The following is a 21,584-nucleotide window of genomic DNA, read 5'->3' as shown; positions in this document are numbered from 1 at the left end:
AGTTGAAGCAGCTAATGTGATTGAGAAATCTATACTTTTCATTTGTTTATTTTCTGCAATTGTGGTATAACATTTAAGTTTAAAACATTATAAGCAATCAAGGGATTTAGCGCTTTAGCTGTTAGAAGGAAGATGCTGTTGTGTTGATAAAGTCTTCGGACTCTCTCAAACCCTGTATCAGATGACTTGCTGTGGTTCAAGGAGCCATGAAAGGATCTTTTAAAGACAACCACAAACATTAATTTTCCTGACACCAAATACTGGTGGAGCTGAACCTGAGCACCTGGTCATAGCAGTGTGTCCAGTGAAATCTGAGCTGAAGGAAATGCTACCTAAAAAAGCCTTCAGTATTTTGCTAAAGATATTTGAAGATTTCTTGAAGTCAGTGGTTTTATTAAGCATCTTATTCTGCACCTCTACTGATACTTAAAGAAGGTCCTTTTTAGGACTGCTGTAAACTGCATGCTTTCATGATACACTGAAATTATTATTAAGCTGGAGAGAAACTTAATATGTTCAGTGTTATGTTCAGGACTAAACCTGTAGACACCTAAGTGTACCTAAAAGACTTTTACTACGCTGTATTTATTGTTTAAGCTATCCAGATTCTAGTTTATTTTTTTTCATTTTGGTGTTCAGCTTATTTCAAAATGGAGCATATTGCAGGAGCTATGCCTGTAAAATGTCAAATATGCCCAAACTGTAGCAAATACTGGAGGAATTCGTATTAAAATTCCAAGCTGAGGTGTAACTATTCTGCCTTTTAACCTAGTGATAAATCTGTATTTATAAGCATCTGGCAATTCACCATTTCCAGAAATATCCTCCATGAATGAAAAGATTTTTGGGAATGATCAGTTGGAATCAGCAATGATTTCTTGACATCTCTCTAGTATTTCAAATTTTAAGGATCATTTTGAGTCAGAGGTGCTACTATCACTACCAAGTAATTTGTCATCTGCAAGTAATTTGTCACCTGTCTTTGTGACCCTGAAGAACTTTGCAAGGATATGAAAAAAATATATATATATAAAACACAGCTTTTATAATTATACCCAACTAAGAACTCAAGAGCCTGTTGGCTGATAATAATAATAAGATAAATGTTTATGGCTCTTGCTACCTTAGGGTCATAGGATGGAATTACATATAGGTAGTGGGGACCTGCCTGTCCTATTTAGCAGCCTACCAGTAGTGCCAGCATGAAAGCTAAATTCAAAACTGGTGATCATGATAGCAGTGCTGGAAAGCATGTAAAGTCTTTCTAGATGGTCTGAACATGGTCTGAACTTTTGGGTAGACCTGTGCGGTATCAAGAGTTGGACTTGATGATCCTTAAGGGTCCTTTCCAACTCAGGATATTCTATGATTCTATGATTCTAGATCAGTGGTCAGACACATTTAAAGGATACAAGCTGCATGGTTGTTTACAGCTTGGACTTTTTCTGTGCAGAGAACATATGAAAGGTGACAACTTTTCAAAGCATGCTTTAAAAAAAATGCAAAAATATCTCCCACCACACCACCACATTTTTTTTTCTATTGATATTAACCTTTTCAGAAACAATAATATTTTTATTAAACCTGCCGTTGGAGATGTAGGCTATATACCTTTTTTTTTTTCAGTATCTGAGTGTTAGTGATTGGACATATGATGGTGTGTTTTAACTAAATATTTAGTGTCTTGAGGTTGCTTGCCATGTTCATTTAATCACTGTAATATTTGCACAGAAAATATTTAAAATTTTTGAGATTAGACTTCATTGTTCTTGTTAGAACAACATTTCTATTGATAAATACTTGTAAATTAGGTATTATACTAAGAGACTCCAAGTGTTTGTGGTGAAGGGCCAAATGTGTCAAGCCACCACTGGGAGTTGGAGAAATTTACATAATTTAGATTCAGGCAAAATTTAAGCAATCAAAACTTCATGATAAACAAATATTAAAAATGAACAAATCAGACCAATACTGAAACTGAATCTAGGGGATCAAATTCACAATATCTGCCTGGATCACTGAACTGCAGGTTATGTTATAATATCTGTAAGTATCTGTTATATCACAGAAGACAGCCTTTTTTTTTTTGTCAAGGAAGAAAAGCTAGAAATGTATAATGCTGTCTGATTTAGCTCAAAACTGAGGCTGACCCAGCACAGCTGCAGTTTGCTGTATTAGCATTTACTGTTGTTTAGCAGTCTGAATTTTAAAAAGAAGCCCTTTTTTTTTAGATTCCAGATCTGGCTGCCCAGCTGCCATCTGAAAACACTGTAATGTATAGATCTGACACTGACATGGCAGTCATGTACCAGGCTGCGAGACTGGCAATGCAGTCTGTAATAGATAGAAATATCATATGACTACCAAAAGATCCTTTTTCCTTTTTATTTATTTATTTATTTATTGGCTTGAAACCATGACTGAACATGTTGAATCTACCTCTGCTACTGTGTGGAGAAGTGTAGAACAAGACAAGGATAAGTAGCACTTAGCAGTGGCAGAGGCTGGTCTGGAAAGGTTTCTGGTGCTTTCATAATGGAATACCTGTACCCAATTTCCATCTCACATTTCAGATGCAAATAATTAACGGAAAAGAAATGAAAAATAGTAAGAATTTTTACTTGTTTAACACTGGATGGGGAAATCTACTTCTCAGCACAACCCTTGCCCCCTTGCTGAAGGAACACGGAACTGTAGATTTTGTTAGCCAGCCACTTAAAAAGCTGCTGGTAACAGCCGATTCACAGCTTTTGCCAGTAGATGGGGCTGTCCTTCAAGGTGATGTCTGTATCCCCTCACGGTCTCTCTCCATTCTCCCCCATCCCCCTTTTTCTTTCTTTCTTTTTTTTTTTCTTTTTTTTTTTTTTTTTTTTCCTGGCCTGCTATTTGCTGATTTGTATTAGGTACCACAGAGTGAGCCTCAGAGCCTCAGAACAGGAAGCTGAGGATGAAGCAGAGAGGATACTGCAGAGTGCTTTTTTTTTTTTTTTTCCTCTTCCCAATGCGAATGCAATGCAGCAATTTGTGAATACTTGGTAATCTTTTGAAACTGGGAATCTGAACACGTTTATTAGAGAGAATTTCATCATTGCTATCTCTTGGGGTTTTATTTTTCTTTTTCCTCATAATACATTTGAAATTCATGTTTTATCAGGTAAGCCAGCAGGACATTAAATCCGAGACCTCAGTTCACTTACATTAGCTGTCCATATGGGGTGTCCCCCCCCAAGTTGTTTTTTTTAATATCATATTTGAATGTTTGCTTTGTAGTTAATGCTAAGCATATAAGTAAGGAGAAAATCCAGTTTGGTGGTTTTAAAAATGTTTTTAAAGCTGCAGTTAGGTGTGTTTAGCACTACAATATTTTGTTACGAGATGGATTTCACTGGACTTATATATTTGGATTCTTGCCTTTTTATTTGTTTGTGGTTTTTTGCCTGTTTATTTTTTGATTTTTATTATTCAAGATTTTTCCCCTAAACTGTTTAGAAGTAACAGAGGTTATGTTGTTCCTTCACATGGAAAACATACAAAGGGCTGACCTTAGCTTTGCAGGAGTGTACAGCTTTCCTTCCCATGAAGAAGCTCTTCTTTAAGGCTAAATGCTTTATCCAAATGGTTGGGGTTTATTGAAGGTGGAAGGGGCTCCCTCCTCTCTTTTTCCCCCTTCTTTCTGCATCTACCTCTTCCTCCAGCATTTCTGATTAGGTACTTCGATAGAAAACCTTGTTTTTATTTACATACAGATCAGGACTGGTTGTAATGCTATAGATATAACTCGGTTCATAATCTGAACCGTCTTGCTTTTTCAAACAGCACAAGAAATTTGCCAGGTGGACATCAAGCTCTTTCAGCGTCTTTTCTAAAATGGATTTCTTCTCTGCTGCTTGTCTGAGGTATGTGCTTAACACACTCCCACTGAATTCGTTTTGGATTGGGCTGGCTGCTGCATCCCCTCTTTGAAAAAGTAGTGGTTGCTCATTCTGCAGCATTTGAAAATGGATTTGTGTTTTGCTGTTACTGTTAAAAATCTATCCAATCTTACTTATCACAGAAATGCTTATTTTGTAGTTATGATGTTGAACTCTTGAGTTGTATTGCCTGATGTTAGTACTGCATTCTTGAAACGCACCTGCTTTTTCTATGTTTTTCAAGCTTGACCCTTCTTTTAATATAAAGTACAATGGAAAAAAAGACTAAAACTGTGCTAAAAATGACTCTGAGAATTAATGTGAAGCAATAACAGGATGATTGTTGTCAAGACTGATACCCTGTTAGTTTATTCTCTTGAGCCTAATTTGTGTGATCTTGAATATTTGCTGAAATATGACACAAGAAAACAAGTTAGAGAAAGTCAGCCTTAATCTGATTGTCCTCAGTTAGTCAAGTAGAGTCACAGATAGTTTTCATTATTTAAAAGGAAGTAAACATGATGGGGGGGGGAGGGGAAGGGTCAAGTTTTTATTGTATAAGGAATCATATAATCTAAACAATTCTAGGGAAATTTTAGGTAAACAACAGTAATTTGCATAGTATCATTTTAGAAAAAAAATATATATATATGAAGCATGACTATAAAGACTTTCAGGAAAATGATGTAGATGTATATAATAGAATCATATATCCTAAAAGCTGTTAGCAACACTACTTTATATCAATGGTAAGAGTACTTTACTATGGATCATTGAAATCTATATTTAAATTGTTATATTGGAACCTTAACTTGCTTTGAAGTTTCTGGAGTTGTAAATGTCGAGAGTTGGGAAGCTAAAACAAATGACTGATTATTGCATTTTAAAATCAAGGTGGCCTTGAATTAGAAAACCTTTAGAATGTCAGTGGATATGACCCTTCTCCTCAATGCATTATCCCAATGCCAAGGACTTTAAAGGACAGGTGATTGTTTACTTTTAAAGGTGATATCACTGCTACTATCTGTATCACACCACAGCCTGTCCTCTTTTCAACATTTGGGCTCCTATTCTAGGAGTTTTGTATGTTACTAAGAGAAGAAAATGCGTTCAGGTAGAAAAGCCAAAAAGCTTGATACTGGATTTTTTCCCTTAAATGGTATTTTTTGGATCCTTTTGGCTAATTTAAATCGAAGAACTAAGATTAAATTGTGAAGATTGCTCTGCTCTTGGTTATGAGAAATTGTCTGGCAGTACTAGGAAGAAGTGGGTACTTCCTTGCAAATATTTTTTGAAAAGTGGCACAGGCTTGGTCTAATTTTGTGTATGTAGTTAGAACTGTGTTCGATACTCCTCTAGATATATATGTTTTCTTTCATTTTATTCATTTTCTCAAATCCAGTACCAACTCACCTGCAGGAAAACATGCTGGGTCTTTTGGGCAAAATATTATGAATAGATTTGTTGATTCTCTTGCAATTGCAGAAGCATATCCTTCAGTTTCTCCACTGAAGACAGCTGATATATATCGGAGTCAGTAGGATTCCACAAGAGTAAGAGAGAGCTGTATTTGGCCTGTAGACTTTCTGTTGATGCCAGAAGAAACACAGCAAAAGACAAACCAAATTTCCTTTGCTGGCAGATGTATTAAAAATTGAACAATATATATCCACACTTGTAAACTGAGAAAAAATATGATGCCATCAGTAAGACATATTAGATAAGGAATACCATTAGACTTTTTTTTAGCAGAATATTTCAGAACACTTAAGAGATCAAGTTGCTCAAAGGGAAAAATCATAAAGGTGGACTATTTTAAAATGGAAAAAAGAACCTTTGGGTAACTTTTACCCATTAAAAGCTACAGATGATGTTTCTGAGTGAGCTGATTACTGTAGGGAGATTGGCAGTATCATGCAAAATCTTCAAATGTTTTTCCCAGAGGTGAATAGTTCTGGTATGTCACTTCCATTTTCTCTAGTTGTAGGTTTATTCTCAATGGATTTCTATCAATGAAAACTTCCAAAAGTTTTATGAAAACATTTGAAAATTTGGTATAGGTGATGTAATTAGTTAAATTTCAAATTTAGACTGAGAAAATGTAGTCTGTTCTGTAGCCAGGTTAGTCCAATTTCTGTAAAATATATTGATCATTTTTATTCAATTAGTAATATTTATTTAAAGAATTACAGTAATGACTTAATGAATACATGGGTGTTCAGTGTTTTCACGTCTCCTGTCTCTTACAGATTTTTGTGTCACCTTTTCTCTCTCTCCCATTTCCACCATTGTGTGTCATTCCAGGGCCCCTTTCAGTCTTCTAATGTGCTATTTAGCTCTGAAAAAAAAAAAATTGATTTTATTTTGAGCCTATTACCAAAATTCTGGGTAGCACCCTGCCATATTAAATATCACTTGAAATACCACATTTCTGACTCAGATCCCATTTTACTTATTGTTTGCATTTATCAGCCCCGGAAGCTTTCTGTCTCCTTCCTCTGTGCTTGGAAATTCTGATTATATTGCTTTTTCTATACATAAGTTTTTATTGCTTTCTGTCTCAGCAGTGCATTTCTGTCTTTCCAGTGTTCTATTTTAAAGCGTCTCTATCCTCCTTTTTTGCTTGTTTCCCCATTTTTTTACAAGTCTCTGAGAAAAAGAGGACATGACCCCTCCATTTTTGGTCTCAAAAACATCCAGATCAGTTTGTGCTTTTCCCCATCTCATTCCATCTATCTTGATAATTTATTTCAATACCTTGTTAGCATGTGGATCAATCTCCTTCATCTTACTTCTACTCCTTAAACAGATTCTCTAATTTCCTTACAGAATTTTCTTTTTAAAAATTACTTCGTAATACAATTCATAACACTGAAGATCATCATGATAAACAACAACAACAAACAAATCCTGTCAAGGTCAGCAAGAAAAAAAATAGGAATAAATCTAGAGGCTTGTGGGACTCTAATAGGCTTTTTTAATAGTGGTTTTGGTCAAAGATGACAAAGCTAAGCAGCAACTATACTACTTTATAACTGAAGTAATGGATCTGAAGGAAGCTTTCAAATGTTTGGTTATTTAAGCGCATTTTAAGCCAGTGACTTGATGGTGTTCCAGATGTATTGGCCTGCAACTCTTCCATCCTCTCATCCCTCCCTGGACTCCATTTTCTACTTAGTCTTTGATAGTGTTTCCTTCAGAGGTCTTTCATTTTCTTTTATGTTTTAAAGTATCTGACTGTTTTGTTTCAAATTATTATCAGATTTACTTGCCAATAGGAAATCATGACTGAGATCTTTCTGAGGAAGATGTGAGGTGCTTCTTTAAAGAATGCCTCAACAGGGCTCTTATGGAAGCTTGGGAAGGATTTCTTGAGTAGGTCTAGAAATGAAAATGGAACGGAAGAGGCAAGTGGATGGTTAGAAGCTGAATACTGGAGATCACTTTTGTTCTCTGTGTCCTTAGCAGGTAGTACAAGAAAGAGACTGCAGAAATAGACTCATCCAGATGAGATACTGGGAGGAACTTTCTAATAGTGAGGATGGCGAACGGTTCTAAGAGAGTGTCAGGGAAAGCTCTGAAATCTGTCATGAAGGTCTGTAGGAAGAGGATAGATGAAACATATACTGGGAAATAGGTTTAGTGATCCTGCTTTGGACAGGGAGGTGTAGTAGATGGCCTCTGATAATTGTTTCTGACCTTATTTTTCTGTGAGTCTACAAAGAAGTAGATACCCAAGGAACAACACCCTTCCAGAAAAATACAAAAAATACTTCAAAAACAGACATCCTAAAAGATATCTTAATTAGGATTTAATTTAGGATCTTAAAGTACATAAGCCACTGATACTAAACGGAAAAAATAAGTTATCCTCAATTAAAATAAATAAATATATTCTTAAAGATTAACTATGTGATCCAGATGTTATCTGGAAATTTCACCTCCAAGTAATAATATTTTCAGCTCAACATATTTTCTCTTTAGAAACATTAGGGGAGATAGATCAGAAAGGATGACCCTTTACCATGTTTTCAGGACTTCATATTGTCTCAAAACAGAAATTCTTACAGATCTACTACTCTGAATTATCAATGATAGCTGCACTTCAAGGAAAATCGTCTAATTTTATTAGATATTTTGGCTCCGTCTATGCCAAGACAAAGTGACATGAGATATTCTGTTTCTTCAAAGTGTCTTGTCCTTAAAAACCTAGTGACCATATGCACCCTGTCTACAGGGAATGCCTTCTCATGTGAGCTAACTCTTGAGTTATGTCCTGAAATTATTTGGGAAACTACTAACTAAAATGAGTGAAATCTGTGCCAGGGTCAGTTGTATTTAACAAGAGGTGCTTGGGTCCCAGGATCCAGGAGTATTTCTTTCCATTGATTAATGCATTGGCTCCTAAGCTACAGAGGAAAAAAAAAATCTGTTTTTATAAATATGTATATTAAAATATCTATATATTTACTTAGGAAGAGGTAATAAGATTTTATTGTGTAAAATATTTATTTAGAGTATGACTTTAAAATAGGCTAAATAAATTCACAAACTGGAATAACATGGTAATCAGGTAGAGATACAATATTTTAACTTTTGAATTAACTATTGAAAAGGAATCAAAACAATATTATCTTGAGTGTCCTTTAGGAACTTTATACTTAGAAAAAAGTTAATTTGAACTGTATAGCTTCTTTTTTTTTTTTTTTCTATGACAGTTATAGAGGGACACATCTTCACATAGATTGCTTAATACTTATTTTAAAAATTTAATTGAAGTCTGGAAGATTGTTAATCAATACTTACAAGAAACGCAAGACCAATTTAGAAAGTATCTGGTGAAATCAGATGCCTAGCTGGACTAAATCAAACCCACACCTGTTTTATTTCTTTTTATTAATTCTGAAAACTAACATGAAAAAGTGTACACAAATCATTACAAATACATTTCTGTTTAGTGGCAAAATAAATTGATTTTGTTTAACAAGTGATCAGTAAGACTTACACAGGGTGTGAGAAAAAGAAAGCTATACTCAATATACATAAAACATGATGGAAAAGAGTACACTTCAGCTCCTGGTACTATTTTCTGGTACTGGGGAGCTTTGTAAAACTGTGTTTGCTGACACACCTAGATGGGGAAGGCTTGCCAGATGTTACTTCAGGATGTTGTGTTGTCTGCTTTTTGATGGACAAGTATAAAACTAGTTGTAGAACTGTACAGAAACAGAATTTATGTTTGGGCTAGAAAAGTGTAAGAAAATTTTCTGAAATAATTTTATTATATTACAAAAGCATGTTTTGAAAGAAAAAAATAAGGTTTCTAAGTCTGGTAAAGATAATGAAAACAAACAAATGATTTGCATTAGTAGTGTTGGGTTTCCATACTATTCCTGGTAGAGTAGCAAACTTAATCATCTTATATACTTCAAAGGACCACTAATTTTTCAAAATTACACTGTAACTAATTCTATCTGGCAATTCAAAGGGTTTTTCATGTCAAAGAGTTTCTGAACAGTTACAGATAAATCTCATACACTGTGAGACAGTTATCCTTCTTTAAAAAATGAGGAAAACGGAGATATGTTTGTTCCAGTCACTGGACAAAGTTGTCCAGGTGGAGAGGCTCCATTGATGGAAATACTCAAAGCTTGATTGCACATGGCCCTGAGCATGCACATGGCCCAGGGTGGGTTGGAGTGGCCAATCTCCAGAGGTGGCTTCCCACCTCTGCCAGTCTCTGAGTCTAATACAAAAGCAAAATTTTAGGAGTGTACAGTGGAAGATGTCCATAGCCTAGCCATCTGTAATAAGTGCCAACTATAAAATAAAATATAAAAAAGTACGCTACAAACACAGTCTTGTGTTACCAGGTATGAGGGCTGTCCCTGCTTTGAAGTTTCATAAATGGGACATAAAGTAGACAGTAGTTTACAGCTTTATTGATATATTTATGAGCAATGATGCTACCAAAATAAAATAAAACTTAATTACTTTAAGTACCTTTTAAATAGAATTTCAATCAAAAATATTTTATTCAAGTGATGTTTTTAGTCTTTTCTTTCTTAAATATTATTTGAAAGTGGTATTTTGCAACCATCCAAACTAGAAGGAACCATAGCATCCTTTGGTTTGCTAACAGCAACATCTGCTTTAGTTATCGCTGCAATGAGTTGAAAAGGAGTAACAGTTTAGAAAGGCCTACACATTTTGGACTTCTTTAAAAACCTCTACTTATTATATCTAATGCCAATCCAGGAATTCTTACAGTTTATGGAAGTCCTACGTCTGCAGTCTGGTAGAAGATTCTCATATCTCTTAGATAGTATGTCTGGTAATTTTGACTCTAGGTTATATCCTGTCTAGCTGCTACACAGCCTGTATGTGAGTCTGTCGCTCATGGGTATTGACTTCAGACATGCCCTCTTCTTTCCCCTTAAGAGGTTTCTGTACATCTGCGAAGCCTACATTCAAGTTAACCCTGAACCAACACTAAGTAATATTTAATGACTCTGCTGGGAGAAACTAAAATGCATACTTCTCAATAGCAGGAAATAATAAATTACCAGACATGCTACCAAAATAAAAGCAAATTAGGTGATACAGTACCCCCTGTTTTATGTCCGTCTGCCTAATTCCTAGTCAATAGCTAGCACTGAGTTTCTTGACCAAAAAAAAAAAAAAGACAAAAAATGTTTTTGTCGATCAATTAATTAAAAAAAAATGCAGCGGAGTAATAAATATTCATTTTTATTTTTAAAAGCTACTTCTCTGTTCCAAAACAGATAAAACGATCTCTCTTCCGTACATGTCTTCTAGTAGTAAATGTCTTTTAATAAAGATTTTATCTCCCTTTTTCTTTGGCCTCTTTGCCCATAGGATTTCTATGGGCATCTCATCAGTGACATTTTTTCTGGGTCATATGCTTAGCAGGATTCTGAAATGCTGGTTCTGGTCTGTTTTGGCTTTTTTTTTTTTCTCCTCTCCAGTGACTAAAGATTGACTATGAGCTAGAGCTAAAATTTCATAAGATAGGTCAAAGCTTACATGTCTGAGTCTATATTTAGGTGCTTAGACAGAAAAATAGTGTCCAAAACAGTGTGACAAGAATTTCATATTGACTTCTGTGTGAATTCTTGATTGCTTAGCACTTTGGAAAAGAATGGCTTATGCCTTTAGCTGTCTATTCAGATAAATTCCTGATATGAAATATGAGCCATTTGTTCTCTTTTGTGTGAGAAAAGATTGTGAAAATGGCTAAATAATGACTGTGGGCAGTAAAATTGTGATTAGCACTTTTCTGAAATCCACAAAATAAGCAAGTTACCCTTCTCTTTAGCGGTCTGCAGGTCTGTTTTCTCTGCATAATAATTCTAATTCAGGTGGCTCTCCCAAAGCAGTAATTAACTTTAGGGGATTATAAAATATATATTATATATATATATATATATATATTTTTTTTTTTTTCTTGAGATGTTGATGAGTTATCTCAGTTCAAATTCTGCACTGAAGATATGTAGGGCATATTTTTACCTCTGGAAGTTTCAGAGACTTTGTTCTTAAAAACTTTCTGCTTTCTGCCTGTCAGGCTATACTACTGAATGCAGTGCACCATATCGATTCTCCAAAGTACACAATTTTCAACTTTAATACCTCTTAAATTCCAGATTCTTACCTGGAAATTGTTCTACTTCAGTTTGTGCCTACATTACCTGTTGTCTTGCATACATATGGATATTTTTGTGTAGCTTTTATAAGTAAGGGTACTTCTAGGGAAGCTAAGAAACAAATCTGTATGTACTACTTGAATATGGAGAGAAAGTGAATTACTGCCCAACACAGCATGCTATCTAAGTGTAATGAAAAATGTTAGGTGTCATAGACAGAAATAACACACTTAAAGTGAAATTATTTTGGTAGGTGATCAGCCAAATCACAGGAGAGTTTTCAAAGATATCTTGAAAAATAATAGGTTAAGAAGACAATAATGAGGAAGTTTTGTGCAGATATTTGTTTCTGCTAAATGTGACTGGGAACCTTCTTCAAAAGCACTATGTTGATGTAAATTGAAAATTGACCAACAGAGTTGACATCTAAAAAAGGTATTTGTCATAATGAAGAAACAGGCTGCAAAGACCCTCTGAGAAGGGGTCCTATATTTTCTGAGAATTGATACAGGAGGATGACATGGCCTAAAGTCACCCTGGGTATGGGCACATCTCGTTTGATAAGGCCAAAGAAACTTTCTTTCTCTTAAGCTTAAAACAAAGAGAGACTCTCTCTTAAAATAGAGACTCAGACATTTATTACCTTGTGGATGTATAAGAAAGATTCTGTCTCAGATATGTATGGAAAAAAATACAGTAAGATTTAGGCATAGTCTGGCTCCAAAACTTAGACAAGGACTCCTGAAACATGTAAGAGTTGGATTTATTGTGAGAGCTAGTAGCATAGACACCACTAACCTTGGCAGCCTTTAGGTTTGGTTGCTCACCTCATGTGCCAAGCTATTGTGTTAAGCACTGGTAGACTAGGACGTATCACTACACCTAGAATTTGAAAACACTTTGTACCTGCAGAGGTGGTGTAAAGAAGTCTCAAATAATTAAAACATGCATCAGCAAGGCTTCATATACACTGCTGAATAGGATGTTTCTGAAGGGAGCTTGGAGACCAAAATAGCTACAGCCATATATTCTGCCTGCATTCTTCAGTATGACTACATCTTGGCTGTCTGCTGTTCAGGGTACAAAAGCAAAATTGTACGCTGAATAGGGTACATCTGCCTAACGGTACTTGCTGCTGCAAACTTGGAGATCTGCAAGCAACCTGCTTCCCAAATCCAGATGGAGTTCCTATAAAAGGCAGTATAGACAGATACATGTTGTGTCAGGAGAAGCTTGTGACAGAATGCAGCTTTGGCTGCACTCTGTAAAATATAGTACAGATGTAGCCTGAGAAAAATAAGTTGAAAAATTAAACATATTTTTAAAATAGGCGTATTAAGATTTGATGCTGTAATATAGCCGACATTTTCACTGAGGTCCCTTCTTATAGGTCATAGTTACTTCAGTTTCTGGGACAGGCTGTGTAAGGTACCTATTCACATTCTTATGCTTTGGCCATCTGTTATGTATCAGACCATTGTGTTCTCACTGAAAAAATACCTCCTGTTCTACACTCTCATAACCACCAGTATTACCTTTAATAGTTGCTAAAACATGCAAGGATTATGCAGGTATTGATTCAGCAACTTTTTTTCCCACTCCCTCTTCTAGTTTCACTAAATTCAGTATCAGGTTTATGTTATTACAAAGATACCTGAACTTGGAGATGTATTCTATCCTTTTACTCTTGGAATGTGCTGATGAGCAGTAGGACGGTAGCAGAGACCATGCTGAGAGAGCACAGTTCAGCCAGTGCACTATTTATTCAGCATTTTGGACACCACAGTTCCATATAGGAATTTGTGATGTGCTGAGTTCTATCACACAGTACAGGCTCAGCATTGGTTTTAGACATCTTGGTAGACGGCTCTGCCAAATATCACAGTCCTGTGGCCTATTTTGTTTGAACAGCTCTATCACAACAAAAGTTAAAGTGAAAAGGCCTAAGAATTACTACCTCCTCTCCTTTCACATAATTATTAAGCAATCCTGGTAAAGCATGGAGTCTTTTACAATGGTGGTAGTTTTGATCTTGGCCTTTATTGGTTTGGGAATATTTTGGCTACATTCAACTCTGTCCCCACTTTCTGGCTTTCTCCAAGCTTCTGCTGTCAACCTGTAGCTCACCCAAGAACTCCCTCGCCACCCAGCCCAGCAGAAAACCTATCTTCAGAACCTGAAAACCCTGCCCTGCTCCTAACCAGCCCCAAATTACCCCCACCTAGCATTTGGCTTCCAGAAAGCCTGGCTGCCTGGGAAGGTGAAAGTAGACAGGGAGTGAGGGCGCACAGCTGCAGCTCACTCCCTAGAACCTGTTTACTTAAAGACAATGTTCATTTCAAGCTCCTCATGGACTTGACAGAAAGGTGAAAAATATTCAGGAGGTGAGGGGGAGAGTTTGATCAAGAAAAATAAGAAGAGGAAAAGGGAGAGAGAAAATTTGGATGCAGTTTTCATATATTTTCTTATGACTTTCCCCAGACTAAATCCATGCCACCATCCTCAAGCTTTCCCACACTGACAATCACTTTCACAACATCTATTTCCATTGACATTGTATGTCATATGGCTTGTAATGTCATATGTAAAAAGCATTTTACCAACCCACAACTTAAAGCCTGAGAACTAATTTGTACTAGAAAGAGGACCTTCATGATAATGATTTTATAAACACTATATCATTTTACTAAGTAGTTACTAAATGATGGGTATGTATATTTACATGATTTGCAATAGTGCTTTTATTAACACAAGTATCTTGCCATTATTTTTAATGCATTAGTCCTACAGCACTGAAATATCAAAATATGTTCAGAAAAAGAAACTGCATCTTATGATATATAAATGTCTGCTGGTAAAATTTCATTATGTAAAAGAAAACTAAAGGGAAGTATTTTTCCAGGTTAATGTGCATCTACTTTAAGGTAAGTCAGAGTTTGAATTGAAATAACATTTTTATATAGCATAAATCAGAATTATTCTTCAAGATACCATTTAAATATATCAATCAGGTGATAAAACTTACCTGCATGAATGAAGTCAATAGAATGTTTTGAGAACAGCTTCAATAGGATCAAGAGTTCATCTGTTATCTCAAAAAAAAAAGGGGGGGGGGGGGTAGTACAATTTTAAATCATAGAGAAAAATGAGAATTTTAAGAGCAATAAATATGGAAAAGTAGATAAAAAGGAGTAACAAACCAGCTCTTACTCAAAATTGCTGAACCCAGAGAAATCTGTTTTATATAAAACTTTTAATGACTTTTCCCTCAAAAATGGATTGTTTGATGTAATTTCCACTTATTAATATATGCATATAGTAGTATATGAAGTCCTCTATTCATCCTAGCCTCAATCAATGTAACATGATCATTTCGAAGCTTCTTGATTGTACCTGTTTCCCTCAGCCTTAAATGCCCTTCTGTTTTTTAGGGCCATGACCTACATGTTGCATTCATTTCTTCTCTGACAGTGTTCATTGTTCATATACCAAAGACTTTATTTTCATAACTGGATATTATCTTTTATGTAATGCATTTATTTCCATTATTCTTCCTGATCTTAAACACATCGAGAAATTCTTAAAAACAAACAAACAAACAACAACAGCAAAAACCACCTTTGGTTTCTCACTAGTTTATACACATGCAATGAGGTGGTATGTATGACATCAGCAGAAACATTATTCAACTCTGAGTCTGGCACAAAATTGTGCTCTGCCTTCAAATGCATTGATCAGGCAGCAAGAATGACATGCTGAGGAATGCCTCCCGGCATTGTTTCTCAGCTGGCTGTATTGTAAATCAATACCTTACTCTGGGAGTGGCTGAAGCTTTCTCTCATCTAGGCAGACTAGAATTAGCTTTCATGCTGTTAGCAGGGTAAAGAGTTCTAGGAGAACAATGACTAATCCTCTCATTTATCTTCAAACTATTTAAGATATTGCATGACCATAAGATATTATAACTCACTATGCTAACTTAAAAATCACTATTTAGAAAAATATATATATTCCAAAACACTGTAACCTCAATTACAACATTAAAATATAGTTTAGTACAGCAAGAAGCTGTTTAAATCACAAATGCAGGAGTACTTCTAATCATTAAAAAGACAAATGTTTATTTGTAATTATAAGAAAAACTGAAAAGTATTTTAATCATCAATCTCAAGTCCTTTAAAATGGCTAAAGTGTGTTACTTCCCCCGACAGAAAAGCTGAGTTTGAGAGATGTAGTTGCTTTAGTCAGAGCTACCATCGTGTGCAATGTTCTCCACTGTACCATGTCACTGCTCTTATTTGAGCTCTTATTCACATGAGCAGAAAAACATGAAACAGATCTTATATCAATTTCAATTCAACAGCAACATAGAAACCTTTGAATTTATTTTTTATCACTTCATTAGTTTCTTTTAAATAATTTGACTGCACAATTTATGTGCATTGTATTGTATTTATAGGAACTGCAGATCTTTCCTTTTTCTATGTCTGTACCTATATTTGAGAAGGGTTTCTTTGCAAAATAATCACTAAATATGCACTACAATCATATTTTTAACCACACAGTTAAGAACTTATTTGATAAAGAAAGTGTAGCCTGCTTTTTAGTAGATGATCTGGTCTTTCTGGAAGTACAAGAAATGGCTCAGAATTTCAATGACTGAGTGTGTTGCTCCAAAATTTAGTATCATTTATGCTATTTTTAAGTATTTAGCTATATTCCAGAAATTTCTAATTAATCGTCTTCTGCTTTGAGTATTATATCACATTTTGGTATAACGTGATATTTACTCATTTTATTTTATTTTTTTTTAACTCTTTTGTCACCTACAATGTATATTTTGCCTGTTTTCTCAGTACACTTATTGCAAAATTAATGAATTTAATGCTATTTTTCTGTGCTGCTAAACATTTAATGCCTCTGTACTGCACATATACATTATGATTTATTTTAAAGAAGAACATTTCTCTAATTTTTCTTCTTGATCAACCTTAGGATTAAAAAATAGCAGAAAATCCCCAGATCCAAATACCAGTAGATTTCATAGTCTATAATTGTATCACTTCTAGCTTCTGACAGGATTATTATTTCTCTTTAAATTTTTATATTTTCAAAAATAAAATTAGCATCCTGAATATTTATTGTAGGGTTAGAATATAAAATATTAAATCACTGGAAACTCACCAGCACCTTAAAAGAAAAAAAGGTGAAATCTTTGTTTTTAAATAAAAGTCAGTGTGGCTAACAGTCTTCATTCAATGGTTTTCAAACCACTGCTTCTGCAGAAATACTAATTCCCAGGCTCTGCCTTTCTTTGCAAGTCTGAAGCTTTTCATAATAAGGCTTTGTTCAAAGGGTGTGGCGGAGGCAGCAGATGCTGCCTGTAGTTAACCATTTAATAGCAAAAGCGATTTCATGGCTGCTAGTAATTTTTGAGATTTTTTTTTCCTTTATGAAACTGAAATTATCATGAGTACAGAATAGGATCTTTTCAGATCTCACAGAAGCTGAACACTGGAGGAAATAAATGAGAATTAAAACAAACAAACAAAAAAAACCAGTGAAATAAATCTTGAGAAATTATTGGAGAATGTTTATACACAAAGCCCAGTTCACCTGGGTTTTTTAAACCCAACTGTGATTATTTGGAGTCATGTGTTACAGACAGTAATTCCTATATAGTTCCTTCTCTGTGTGCCCCAAACCTTATAATTATTACGAGCAGATTCTAATGCATGCTTCCTGGGCTAAGATGCCTCATGGCTATGCAAAACACCCTCACAAATTATGATGAGTCAGCTTCTATGGGAGACGGCAGTCTCTAGGTGAATGATAGTGCTCACCAAGACTATTGATCTGAATTCAGGCTTCTTGCAAATCCCTAGGCATCTTCTGGGAATGAATGTAGGCCTTTCTCTCTCTCTTCAACACCAGCTTCATGGAATATCACAAGGGCAGATATGGATGGATGGGGTGAGTTAAGTATGCTCAGGACCCATCCACACAGGAAGTCAACTCACCATTTCATGTCATCTAGATTTAACTCATTTTCAGTAATTCTTTCTGTGGGTACACCAGATGGCTTACCCCACCACCAACTTCCTGGTTGCTCCACAGGGAAACTGCACAAGCAGAAAGCAAATCTGACCTTTAGCCTTGGATTTAGTATTGCTTCAGTAGAAAAATCAAGATGTAATCACAGGATTACAATTGGCACGTTAGTGAAAGGGAGATGACCAAGAAAACTCATTCTGGTAAGTGGGATGATAACTAAACAGCAGATTAGTGGATGGATTTTAATGAGCTGATGGGAATGACCAGGTGGTCTCCTGATGCAGGAGTTGGGAGTAATAAAACCAAAGGTTATCCCTGGCGATTTTGAGAAAAGCTGCGTGCAAGAGAGAGAGCTTGAATGACTCAGGCCAAAGCCCAAAATTTAAGCTAAGAGTTAGTAGGAAATTAAGAGAGAGAGCAGTGGAGGACTGTTTTACTTTTTTTATTTTTGTTTTTCTCTCATTTGCTCTCTTCAGAGTAAAGCATAATGGTATTAATGACTTCTGCAAAGTCTCTGTGTCTCTTGCTTTGAATGATGTTTTTTCTGAATCACATGGTTCAGCTGCTGTTTTCCCGAGTGGTGAGCTGCACACCAGTGTCAGAAGTATGGTGTTTTGGGATGAATCTGTTAAGACAGAAGTGAGTGTGGGAATAAGCACTGGTGCTGGGATTTTATGAGGCCTGTTGAAACACAGGTGCCATTTGTAGGAAAGGAAGCAGGCAGGCTTTGTCTAGAAGGTGTGCCAGAGGGACTTATCAAGGCAATGTGTAGCCTGGAGGGAGTACATCACATTAACTGCAACACAAAGTTGAGCTACAGAAACCAGCTCTAAACGTGTACAGTTGCTTGTGTACTAGCTGCAATAATTCGTAGATGTTAGTGCAAATAATTTATTTAATATTCACTAGGCTAGATTAACTGTGGAGTTATACTGCTCCTAGGGCACAGGATGGTAGGGCTTGAGTGCTGTCAGGTCTCAAGACTACTGACATGTAGTAGTGCCTAGACACAAGACAGACATGGTGGTCTGAATGTCCACTTGATGAGAGCTTGTGCAAAATGGCATTGGACTAACATTGTTAACTCAAATTCTATTGGGAAACTATTCAAAACTAATCAGGAAACAGGTGAGATTTATTTACTTTTTTTATCTTTGACCAGGCGTGTGTACTGAAAAAAGTTTGTTTTTTTTTTTAAAAAAAGTCACAATGATGTGATAATTTTTTATTCATTGTAAGAAATTTTCAGTGATGTAAATCATCTGAAAAAAAGGAATGAGTGACATTTATATAACTTGTACTGCATAGCCTACATTGCTTTGTTTATTTATTTTTTTTAACCAAAGAAAGGCACTATTATATTTGCTAAGATAAATGGAGGAAAACATTTCAGACATTGGTTGAGAATATTATTATTAAAATGGTGATGTTGATTCTCAATAGGAGGGGTCACTTTACTGATCAAAGGAAAAAAAGCAGAAAGGCCGCTTCTCTGCACTCTGTACTGCAGCTATTTGTTGCACAAGGTACACTGCAGGAACAAAATACACATGGAATTCATTCAGCTTGGTAGCACTCCAGTAGTTCTAAACTATTACATGTATTTGCTCTGATGGAGTAGTAATCCAGATGCCTTGTGATTTGTCCCTTTAAAATATTTTATTTCTTTCTATGGAACTGCATAACCAATTTTTTTCAGCTTTCTAAAATAGAAATGACTCTGTTGCAGTTAATGGAATTAAACTACCAAAGCAGAAAGCAGAAGCAAGCTCTTTATTTTTAATCTAAAGCAAAGCACATTAACTATATTTTGGTTTAGAGATACATTACTTAAATTTAAAAATGTAATGAGAAGTCCAATGGCAATCAAACCAATGCATACACATATATAAAATTAACAGTGACGAACAAAATGCTGTGTCCACATCATGTGGTCGTTTGATTTACTCTAAATGACAAACATGGATAGGACCAACAATATACATATTTGAGGGGAGGCAGGAGTGGAGGAGTGAAAACTGCAACTAAACCCTCTTTTCTCTTAAATACTCCTAATTATGTTCTCAACTATTAATACACCTCCAGCAATATTAAACCAACTTTTCAAGTGAATTTATTGGATACAATAGGGAAATAGCTTTGGGAGCAGGGATCAGAAGCCATGACTGCCTTCCCAAACGAAGGCTTACCATTAAGTTGCCAAGTTCATGTTTCCTTGAGGGCTTTCTTTCTGTCTCAGTAAATCTTGATTTCATCCTGCATAGTGATGGCAGAGTACTGCAAAGGGAGATCAGATGGTCTGCTGCCTGTTGTAGTGTAAGAGTTTTGCTGACTGATGGAAAAATGTGGCTTTGAATTCTGAGAGCTGATGGGGGAGTTAAGTATAAATACTCATGTAACGAGATGTAAACTAAGCAATTATACAAAAGTGTGGATATCACAGACGTTAACTGCATTTCCTCTCTCTGTCTCCTGCTTACTGGCTGTTGGGCAGCCTAGACTGAGGCGCTAAACTGCCTTCCTAAATCACATAGCTACCCTTGATTATTTGCAACTCTGTGGCAAATTAAATAGTGATCCTCCCTGCTCATTGCTCCCCTTCTATGTCTCTTTTCCTGTGCCCATATCTTTGCTGGGTATCAGTTTAGATAATGGAAATACCTACCTGCAAAGCATAGATGTTTGCTTGAGCAAATATATGTTATTTTATTGCTTTCAATATTTCAGATAATTCACTTATTTGTCAATTCATAAGTATATGCCTTGTTCTGATCTCTGCAGTATTGATGTACCTACTCTTTATTTAAAATTAATATGCATTAAGTAAGTATAGTTAGCCATCTCCAAGTAATCTAATACAAGCAAGTCCTAGTGCCCAGATTTGCATTAGTCATACTGAAAGGATATGTCAAAAAGGCAGTAAAAGAAAATATATGGGAGAATCCTATTATCAGACTGATAATATGCATGTTTCCTTTATAAATATGTCCATTAGAATTAAATTTAATTTTATATATGAGCTACAGGGAGTCATAAAAAATTGTGCAGTCTTAAGAATCTAATCTGAGTTCTGTTCTTCTGATAAGTGTGTTGCTTTGGATAAGCTACCTAATTTCAGAGCTACCTGTAGTAGCCCTAAAGTGGAGATAAACAGGCCAGATATAGGCTCATCTTCTGTGAAGAAAGAAAAAGGGGTTTCTCCTCAGCTAGAGCCTCACATATAAAGCCATAATAGTTGGCAGCACCTCCCCACTTCTCCTCCCGAAAATCCACACTTTGCAGAAGGTTATTCAATTTTATTCTGCGTTCTGAAGGCATGAATCATAATGACTAGTTGATAATTCAGAAATACAGAGAAACTGTGCCAATAAACAATAAGAAGGAAAGTTACATAGAGATTTGTAGTAGCTGTGATCTGTTAGGTTGTGCCTTGAATCAGCCAGGTGACAATACCTGTGCATATCACTGATAACCTTACTAATATACTGGTAGTTGAAATGAAAGTGAAGTTACCAATGTTATCTTATTGCAATTCAAAGTATTAATCATAGAATCATAGAATATCCTGAGTTGGAAGGGACCCTTAAGGATCATCAAGTCCAACTCTTGATACCTCACAGGTCTACCCAAAAGTTCAGACCATGTGACTAAGTGCACAGTCCAATCTCTTCTTAAATTCAGACAGGCTCGGTGCAGTGACCACTTCCCTGGGGAGCCTGTTCCAGTGTGCAACCACCCTCTCTGTGAAGAACCCCCTCCTGATGTCGAGCCTAAATTTCCCCTGCCTCAGCTTAACCCCGTTCCCGCGGGTCCTGTCACTGGTGTTAATGGAGAAAAGGTCTCCTGCCTCTCGACACCCCCTTACGAGGAAGTTGTAGACTGTGATGAGGTCTCCCCTCAGCCTCCTCTTCTCCAGGCTGAACAGGCCCAGTGACCTCAGCCGTTCCTCGTA

General features: G+C 35.9%; 1 protein-coding gene and 1 long non-coding RNA gene across 10 annotated transcripts in view; one reads left to right on the top strand and one right to left on the bottom strand.

Moving 5' to 3' along the window:
- Nucleotides 1-17,826, bottom strand: part of LOC310901395 — a 119,132-nt gene extending 101,306 nt beyond the window's left edge. Inside the window, exons 1-4 of one of the 2 annotated variants that reach the window (XR_014585759.1) lie at nucleotides 16,763-17,826; nucleotides 14,604-14,663; nucleotides 6,159-6,249; nucleotides 5,325-5,497 (exon numbers count right to left, since the gene is read on the bottom strand). This is a non-coding gene — a long non-coding RNA (uncharacterized lncRNA). Of the gene's footprint in view, nucleotides 1-5,324; nucleotides 5,498-5,615; nucleotides 6,250-14,603; nucleotides 14,664-16,762 lie in introns of those variants that run through there. The other variant, XR_014585760.1, reaches the window with a different exon arrangement.
- LOC310901352 (sodium channel protein type 1 subunit alpha) overlaps nucleotides 1-21,584 on the top strand; it is a 99,605-nt gene that overhangs the window by 4,453 nt on the left and 73,568 nt on the right. For 5 of the 8 annotated variants that reach the window (XM_083840714.1, XM_083840711.1, XM_083840712.1 and 2 more), the window contains exon 2: nucleotides 3,817-3,896. The exons of 2 other annotated variants lie outside the window; for them this stretch is intronic. The gene's annotated coding sequence lies outside the window, so the exon portion shown is untranslated. Of the gene's footprint in view, nucleotides 1-2,127; nucleotides 3,155-3,816; nucleotides 3,897-21,584 lie in introns of those variants that run through there. One more of the 8 variants, XM_083840715.1, reaches the window with a different exon arrangement.

The sequence above is a fragment of the Anser anser genome (assembly GCF_964211835.1).
Source record: "Anser anser genome assembly, chromosome: 6".
In the NCBI taxonomy this organism is placed as follows: domain Eukaryota; kingdom Metazoa; phylum Chordata; class Aves; order Anseriformes; family Anatidae; genus Anser; species Anser anser.
This window is presented reverse-complemented; position numbering and strand designations above follow the sequence as displayed.